Genomic DNA, 9,997 nt, shown 5'->3' with positions numbered 1-9,997 from the left:
TGAAACCTTGGTATTGAGGATGAAATGTCCGCAGTATCTGTGCTTCATGGGTTTTACTTTGGAGAAATATTAGTCTGGACCTGTGGATAAAGTACCGATTAACAATTGTATTATGTGCATCTTCTAAGTCAATTTAATAAAAAAAAAGAATAATCACTGAAGTGAAGGGTGACTGCATATACCTTACTCATGCTACCTAGAGGAAGTCTAAATCAAAAAGGGAAGAGTTTGATTAACACCCAGTGAGGTGGGGTGTAGACATAAACTATATTTAAAAATGGCATTGCAAAGATACCAGGTTAAATGTTTATTGTCACGGATAGATCTTACCAAAGCTCAAGTAGAAGGAGAAAAATGGTCTTTTCTAAAAATATATATTCTATCTTGAATTTTTAATTTGATATTTCAGTTAAATATTAATATAAGGAGACTAGAGGTGAGAAGGGAAGAGGAAAGGGAAATCCCTTCTCACTAGATGTCTTGTGCTCCCTGAGAGTACAATGAAGAAATAACATCACAGGAGAACAGAATATTGAAGGGCTGGTTCTGTTTACAGATGTTTCTGATGTTTCTTAGTCATGTGATAGTTAGCACTTAGACTCACTGCAGATACAACACAGAGGAAAAGATCAACTGGGCTTATGTTCAACTGGTTGTCAACCAGTACTCCCAGGTCCCTCTGTGTCAGGCTGCTCTCCAGTCACTCTCTCGACCCAGTCTATAGCACTGCCTCGAGTTATTTGGCCCAAAGTGAAGGACACAGCACTTGGTCTTGTTGAATTTCATGCCATTGGCCTGGGCCCATCAACCCAGCCTGTCCAGGTCCTCCTGCAGCTTCGTCCTGCCCTCCAACAGATCAACACTGCCCCCCAACTTGGTGTAATCTGTGAATTTACTGAGGGTGGACTCAATCCCCACATCCAGGTCATCAATAAAGATGTTGAATAGGACTGGGCCCAGTACTGATCCCTGGGGGACACTGCTGGCCACTGGACACCAGCTGGATGCAGGTCCATTCACCATCACTCTCTGGGCCTGGTCATCCAACCAGTTTTTAAATGGAAGAATCCAGTTCTTAAAGTTACCTTTAGAATATGTACATAGAAGATGACAGTCAAAAAGGAAGCTCAACAAGATATAAGATTATTTCTTTCTTGAATGGTATTTTCTAAATTTTTACTTTACTTTTGAGTCAGCATTCCTACATGAAACTTGTGATAGGAATAAAATGGAAGTAGATTTTGGCCTGTTGTAGGATGTTGAGTATGGCCTCACTGTCAAGTCTGACTGAAAGCCTCTGAAGGAGTCTCTCTTTAACTGACTTGGGTGATAAGATTTCAAGGTGATAAAAGGCGCAGAAGTCTTTAGTTTTACATAACTCTCATTATTGGCTGTGACCAGGGAGACTAACTCACCTGTTTTTAATGCCTCAACTGAGTTCAATGACTATGATTACCCGTCCCCATTTGTGAAAAAAGAGTAAATTTACTTAGTGTCTCTGCTTTCTTGATAAGACCAGTCTCTTTGGCAATGAGGCTCTTGAGAACTGTCAGTTCTGCTGATCCTATTTGTCCCTTGTAAGACCCTACTCAGTTACTGAAGCAGCAAAACCCCTGGGAGCAATAGCATATCAGGAGCTGGGAAGCAAAGTCATATTCTGGTCCCTCAGCTGCCTTCTACATGTTCTTGATGGCACAGGGGAGTCAGAGAATTCTTAACTGATCTGCTGCATGAGTTTTCCTCTCACCTAAAAGTGAATTCCCCAAGTGCTATTAAACTACAAGAGTAAGCACCTTCCTGGAAGGGAAAGAGGCAAGTGTAGCTCTGAGCATCATCGGCTACAGAGAAGCCTCGGGCAGAGGGCAGAAGGCTGCTTATTGAGCTTTGCCTTAAGACAGAGGCTAAGTGCTGATGAAGGCTTTGTGGGTCTAATTGAGATGGAAGCCAGAAATTCACGTGGGCCAGAAATATTCCATAAAATTTTCCTCTTTTCCTCTTCCAACCAAAAGAAACAGTGATGCACAATAAAGATATTTGAATTTCAGCAAATACACCTTGAGGCCTGGAACAATGACTGGGGGCTTTACTATATTTCTGTAATTGTTTTTTTCATCCTTCATTAGCAAGCAAGATTGGATACAAGAGAAATAATTTCCTGTAATATACATGTGTGGTTGAATTGCAGTGGTATCTTGGTGAAAGTATAATTCAAAATTCTAACTACTGCTTCCTCAATGTTGACTGATATTTTAATTTGGTCAATGAAAACATATTCAACCCATATATGGCTAGCTTTCTATATTGTCCATCAGGCAGTAGAGATTACTTATTACTACCTACTTTCAGTATTGACAACATGTTCAAGCCATATCTTGGGTCATATTTGTGTGGGCTGCAAAGGGAACTATGAGAGAGTATAAAACAATCACTCAACAATTCTTTATTCCTTCTGCTTAACCTTTCAAGCTGTCCTGCCTTATGAAAAAAATCACTTTACAGACATTAAGTATGATTAAATACATGCCAAAGCAAATCAGCAACTGCATCACTGTGCACATCCTAAGAAGCCGTAATTTCTTTCCAACATGTTCTGAACTAACAGAAGAGGCTTTGACTGGGTGGACTTTGTTTTTTTCAAGTGGAGGAAATTGCTTGAAGAAGTCAGGAAAACAGAGCGGATTTGGCTATACAAACAAATTGGCACACAGCTGTCTCTCAACAATAAGCCTAAATTAATGTGGACTTAACATTTGGAAAATATGGCAGCCAGATGATGGACTTTAACCATTGTGATACCCACTGGAAGGGCAACATAACAGGGCACAAATAATCCACTAGATTTCTGCAATGCATTGAGGGCAACTAACTAACATAGATGAACATGCTGTTAAGGCGAGATGCTCTGTTGGACCTTACATCAGCAAATAAAAAAGAACTGGTTGGAAATGTGAAGATCACGGGTACTTTGAGCTGTAGTCATCATGAGATGGTGGCATTCAAGTTCCTGGCACAAGAATAACCTACTCTTGGTGGAAGAGGACTGGTTTAAGCAGCATTTTAACCAACTGGATATGCACAAGTCTGTGCAACATTCAAAAATTAAGCATAAAGTAGAGAAATGGACAGTGAGATGGACCAAAAACTGGATGAAAACTGTGGAGTTCAAAGGTCTGTGATGAACATCACAAAGAGGAGCTGGAAGTGAGTCCCTGTCAGTGCTCACCCAGGATCAATACTGGGGCAATACTGTTCAACATCTTCATTAATGCTGTGGACAGTGGGTCAGAGTGCACCCTCAGCAAGTTCACAGATGATACAGAACTGGAAGGGAAGCTAATACACCAAAAAGTCACACTGCCATTCAGAGGAACCTCAACAAGCTGGAGAAGTGGGCTGAGAGGATCCTTATGAAGCTCAAGAAGGTTCTGCATCTGGAGAGGAATAACCCCTATGCAACAGCACACACTGATTTGATGGAAAGCAGTTCTGTAAAAAAGGACCCAGGAGTCTGATCTGGTGGACAGCAAGGTGAACATGCGTAGCAATGTGCCTTAGTAGCAAGTACCCTGAGCTGCACTAGAAGTGTTGCCAGCAGTGTTGCTGCTCCACTCGGCACTGTTGAGACACATCCAGAGTACTGAGTCCAGTTCTGGGCTCCTCAGTACAAGACATATATGGACCTAGGGGTGTGAGTTCAGTGAAAGGCCATGAAGATGGTCTTCCACTCATCAGGAAAATGCAGCCTGCTTTTTGCTGCACCATACTGCTGGTTACATCTCCATTTGCTTCAGAGAGTCCTGAATAGCACACGTAAGTGAAAACTAAAACCTTGCCCTTATTTTTCTCTTCACCTCTCATATGACCTGTCTGCTTCCTTATTACTCACCTTGAGCTTTATTTCATTGCAGACTTAATAAAATCTGGCTTTGGCACTCACGGGAGTTGAAACTCTTTCTTAAAAATCTCTTTGAACTGGTGGCCAGAAAAGGAGCTAAAACTAAACAACTAAACCATCTTAAAGAGCACCACTGGGGCCCAGGGGAGGTCAGTTCAGCTCTTGGAGGCTCATAAAACCATGTTGTGTCAATGTTTCTCTAACAACTCTGTTGAAAATATCACAGTTTAAGAGGCAGAAATTGCTTTGTCGTCTTTGGAATTGCTTCCTCTACACTCTGTGTTTCTCTTTCTATTTTTCCTAAAGGAAACAGGATTTGACACCAGTAACAATAATAAGTGGAGCACTACAGCAGGTATCACACATTTAATTTCCTCCCCTGAAGTATCATCCATAGCGCCACTGAATGATAAGTAGGAAAGTTCTGTTCTCCTGATAGCTCAGCTTCAGCATTTATACAGAATCACAATATACAGTTAAAATGCAAAACTGTTTTAGTACTTTCACCTATGTTTTTTTCTTTCATTGTGTCTTATTATAAGAATAATAGATGCTGTTGAGTATTTTCCCAGTGACAAAGGAGATCAGGATCTCTGAATTCACAAGCTTGAACAGCATTTAACTGCCTATACTTGTTGCACAAGAACACAACCTAACAATATAAAAACAGCTTCAATTTGTTACATAGCAAAGATCAAGAGTAAGGTAAGTGTATTTCTCACCTGCTATTTGCCTAGCTTAGAGTTCTTGAGCTAGATGATGTTTCTATATATTTCTGCATATCACACTCTTCCATTAACTTGTCTAGTGTCATTATCAGGCTGTAGACCCTTTTATTGCCCACTACATATTTGACAGGCTGTTCCACATTTGTGCTTTTTTTTCCATCAGTGTTAGTATAGTAGCACCATGCAAAGGGATGCAAGATTTAAGTTGAAGAGAGCAAAGGAAGAGACAGAGCATAGTGCCTGTGACAATGTGGGAGGCAGGATGAAGAACAGCCTTTTTTCAGATCACAGGTTACAAGAAGTTCCACTAAAGTTTATTAATAATTTATTTAGTATGACCTTTTCTCTTTTGTGACACCACACCTTTTAAAAACAGAGATGTTTTCTTTAAAAAAACCACAAACAAAAACCAAAACCAAAACACAAAAAAACCCAAAAAGACAAACAAAAAACAACTACTGTCTTCAGTCTGCAAATAATGTGAGTTTTCCAGAAGGTACCAGTGCAACAGAGGCTTCCCTATGTGATGTGATTCTGTAACTCCCATGGTCAGGTCAGAGCTGGATTGATTGCTGGCCAGGGAATATCTAATTTGAAATATCAATTTATCAAATTTATCTCTGTTGTGGGGAGGGAGGGAGCAGGGAAATCAGCTGGACAAGCTATGCAAGGCATGCTTCCCCTGCAGCATTTTAGCTTATAAGACTTGGTTTTCAGTTTTGATCTTCCAGAAGGAAAATATTGCTTAGAGAGACCACTTCTTGTTTTTAAAAAAGTTTGAAAGTAGTTGAAAACGTTACTCACTTGAGTATTTGATATGGCTTAGAGACTTGATGCAATTGAGGCTGTCATCTTTAATTTCTGGTAAGTGTTACCAAATATGTTTGTCAAGAGCCTCTGTCAAAGTGAACATAATATCACCAGAAGGCTGGGGCAGAGGTGAGAAAAGGTTACAGTATGAGAACTGAAATCTACATAGGAAGCATTATAATTGTACTAGGGTCATGGTCTAGACATCAAATAATAGTTTCGGTCTCAGTGTTAAGCTGTTAGTTAAATTCTTTAGCTGATATTTAGAGCTACTTTCTACATCTTCAGGAGTAACATGTTTGAATTGTTAACATAACTTTGATTTTATATTGACATTAGAATTGCTTTGCATTTTTCTGAATTTTGAATCTGTATAAAGTAGCATAACCATTAAATGAGAAACTCAAAGAATTTGTCAGGGAGCTGGCCCAGGTTTGAAAAATACCAACTAAAAAGATCAGAGCAAAATTTATTTTTGGGTTGAGTAAGTACCTTCACAGTTCTTAATGTGAGGGAATGCAAGGAGGGGTTGTTGATGTGGTTGAAGTGTGGTGAAATATAAGGAAGGTGATGAAAGAGAGAGGGAAGTTTTTTAATATCTGCTCAAAATCATTGCTGAATGAACACAGAGCTCTTCTCATCCTAGCTAGTGCTTGCAGGTTGGCTGAAGCAGACCTCTGACTGAGAGTTCTCATGCTGTTTCCAGTGCTCGTGTTAGCCAAATATACAATGACTGGGGCCAGGCAGATACTCCCTCCAAAAACCCAATTCAGTCTTTGTTAGTAGTAGTTAGGATGCTCTGTTTTGTAGCTGCTCCCTTCCCTTATAAGATGCTGACTTCCATTCCTGTAGGCAGCCTGGTCTGTTTAGCAGTCTATCATCTTCGAAGTGGCAGTTTTGCAATATGTAGCCAGAAAAATAAGACTGTTGGGTAACCACACCTGTGAGAAGTGGTTTGCCCTGTTACAGCACACGTGGTCTCAAGCTGAGTGCCCTCCTGGCAGCAGTGCTTCAGGAGCTGCTGGCTTCAGCTGCTGCCACAGGAAAAAGCTCTCTCCTGGCAAAAACAAAGAAGAGGAAGGGTGCTTCATTTATTTTTTCTTGTCCGAAGGAGGAGTGTCTTGGCCTAGACCACATAAGGAGGCTGAATTTCAGGAGTTGTTTGGCTAAAATGGGACTCAAGATTTATGTAGAAATGAATTCTGGAAGCACTTAATCTTAAATTTACCTGACCAAGCTAGGTTATGGCTTTGTAGCTGCTCCCTTCCCTTATAAGATGCTGACTTCCATTCCTGTAGGCAGCCTGGTCTGTTTAGCAGTCTATCATCTTCGAAGTGGCAGTTTTGCAATATGTAGCCAGAAAAATAAGACTGTTGGGTAACCACACCTGTGAGAAGTGGTTTGCCCTGTTACAGCACACCTGGTCTCAAGCTGAGTGCCCTCCTGGCAGCAGTGCTTCAGGAGCTGCTGGCTTCAGCTGCTGCCACAGGAAAAAGCTCTCTCCTGGCAAAAACAAAGAAGAGGAAGGGTGCTTCATTTATTTTTTCTTGTCCGAAGGAGGAGTGTCTTGGCCTAGACCACATAAGGAGGCTGAATTTCAGGAGTTGTTTGGCTAAAATGGGACTCAAGATTTATGTAGAAATGAATTCTGGAAGCACTTAAATTTACCTGACCAAGCTAAGTTTATGACAGGGCTGACCAGCTGGCAGAGCTAGCAATGGAATATTTCCCTATCTGTCTCCTCTCACCTGTCTCAGGTCCAGTAAATGCTCTTCTTGTTCAAGAGGAAAAAGATACGTGGTGGTATGACACCTAGAAAATGCCTTCTGTCAAAAGAAGTTGAGTTTTGCCCTCTAATTCATCTCACTGTTCCCTTGTATATTGTGGCCAAGAGGGAAGGTCAGACACTTGTCCCTGTGTTTGATTTCCACCCAGTAAAAGCTGACTAAGAAAAACACCTACCTGAGGAAAATCCCTTGGAATTCTCAGAGCCCAGATTCTATTGGTTTATATTAGATTTATGTTGAAGATGTCATCTTAGGACTTTCCAAACTATATAGCAAAGCTGAAGGGGCTTAACTCAGCATTACCTTGGCTAAAAGCATGTACTTCACTTCTGGCAATTTTTCTTTCAGTACTATCAAAACACTACAGAAAATGCACAGAGAGTGAGGATCTGGCCCCAAAAAGTGCAATTGCTGTAATGCTATTACTTTCCATACATTACACTGTCATCTGTTGGCCAAATATATTCATGACACTTGGGAGATTTATTTAAACTATTTCGCCTAAACCTGTTCTTTCCTATTCCATTGTGCTAAAGCAATCACCAGCAGCATGACAGCTTGTTGGCTACCAGTCCTTGCTGGAGAGTGAATCACTCACCGTGACATCAGGGAGATACTTAACTATCATCTCTGAGATTTATCGATGTCATTACTGGAGGTGATACATAGCTACTTGGGAGAAGCAGTTTGAAAAGATAAGCGTGCAGGTAAGTGGACATAGGGGGACAAAACATTAGAATTAATTGTGAGCATAAACTAGGTTTATTCTGTATGATTTTGCATATGATGAATTGATCCTGTGTGGGAGAGCTAAGAGGAGCTCTATGCTGCGTGAAATTCTTTTGATTTCAGTGCCTCAGATCTTAAAATATCTGAAGAATGTGCCTGTTGGCAGTAATGGCAGCCATATTGTTTCACAGTCTGTCAAAGGCTTACTGGCTTTGGGGCTTGGGTGTTGAGTCCACCTAAAAAACTGGTGATTTATTTAAATGCCCCTCCATAAGCCCAAAAGTATGCTGCAGATAGAGTTCCAAAAAATTCATGAATCTGCTGTGACTTTTTCTCAAGGCAGTCTATATCCTGAAAATACAGTGAAAATATGGCTTCCATAGCTCTACAACATACTGTCTCTTCATAGGATAACATGGATTACATTAATAAGCTTAGTTTTCTTGAACAAACAAAAAAGAAATTTTTCCTTCCTTCCTCCTTTCCTCCCTTTCTTTCCAGAAGTCTGATTCTTACAATTGTTGAATAATTTGGTCCGTTTCTAATATGCTATTCATTTGAGTAGCTATAATAAATGCTGGGTACAAATAGCAACTCGAGTTAGATGCTTGCTAGAAATATTTTTTTACAATGCATTTAAGTGGCCTTCCAAAAGTTACTGTCAAGCTTAATTCAATAGTTCCCTACTATTTGGTTCTTGATTTGTTGCAAAAATAATTGTGCACTGAAAAAGTCTTTCATCAGCTGTGACTCCTTTCAAATGACAAAAAAACCCCACATCTTAAGTTACAGGTTTTTTTAATAAATAGAGTTTTCCTTTCTAGAAATAGGCTTTTCAGCAACTGCATTCTCTTCCATTTCAAGGAAGCTCCTTGCTGGAAAGCTTCATATCTCATTCCCCAAACACTTGCAGCAATTCCAGTGTTTATTGATCACAGCAGGGCTCCTTAATTGGACTCATTTAGGCTGCAGGAAAAGGCCAATACCAGCACATGCAAATTGAGAAAAAACTCCCACAAAAGTAGTCTCCCTCAAACCACTGACCTCCCAAAGTTAGGGTCTGCAGATGCTTTGTAGCTCACACAGAGAAAACACTTGATTACATGAAGAGAAATGAAATAAGACCTGTTGGCACTACAGAACAGAAACTGTAATCATAAAATAGTATTACTCACATATCACTTTCAGTCTTCAGAGCACAGAAATGCTTTTCAGAATAAGGGGTGGCAGCCTTGTGCTCAGTTGAGACAAAATTTCCTGCTAGGTCTCTTTATAGGTGACTGTGTATATCTACAGAAGCTCCAAGGCTACCTTCTTTGTGCTGCAAAGTAAAATAACTATGAGGTGCCTGTGGATAATTGTGATCTGATATTACATTCCTATATATAAAAAAAATAACTTTGCATCAGTATATTTATCTTGATTAGTATACAAGTTCAATAATTCTTTTCATGTATTTATGTAGGGGATGCATATTTTCTCTAATAATCTATGGCAGTTCATGGGTATTTTTTGATGTGGATGTGTTTTCATTTACCAAAGGAAAATGTATGCTGGTCCTTTTCCTTCCCTTTGCAGGTCTCCTAAACCAATGAACATACTAAGCTTCCTAAATTACTGATGCAAACATTAAGCCTGATGAGTGCTTGCACTTACATTAATTTAATTACTATAGCAAATTTGACAAGTCCGGCTTGGATCTAATTTTAAAGACTCTACACTAGGGAAAAATAAATTATCACATTACAAGTAGATCTCTAGTCCCTTTCTGCCTCCTCCCATGGCTTGATAGGAGTGCCCTGACACTGGACAGACTGTAGATGTATCCTGGAGATGTTTTGCTCCTGCCCAAAGCTGATAGGCTTCAGGAAGGCAGGGTATTGGCAGAGAACACCAGCAGTCATCAGCAGCACAAGGGTAAGTTACTTGTCTTACTTTGCTTTCACAGTTGCAAAAAAGAGGAAATTACTTGGTAAACACTTCTGCCTTCCTTTTCCTTCCTCATCCTCTCTGTATTCTCCAGGGAAGTTAGAAGCTGGGGTTCCTGC

The sequence above is a fragment of the Chaetura pelagica genome, unplaced genomic scaffold (genome assembly GCF_000747805.2).
Source record: "Chaetura pelagica isolate M959 unplaced genomic scaffold, ChaPel_1.0 scaffold235, whole genome shotgun sequence".
NCBI lineage: Eukaryota > Metazoa > Chordata > Aves > Apodiformes > Apodidae > Chaetura > Chaetura pelagica.
The sequence above is the reverse complement of the archived record's forward strand: the minus strand, read 5'-3'. Positions refer to the sequence as shown.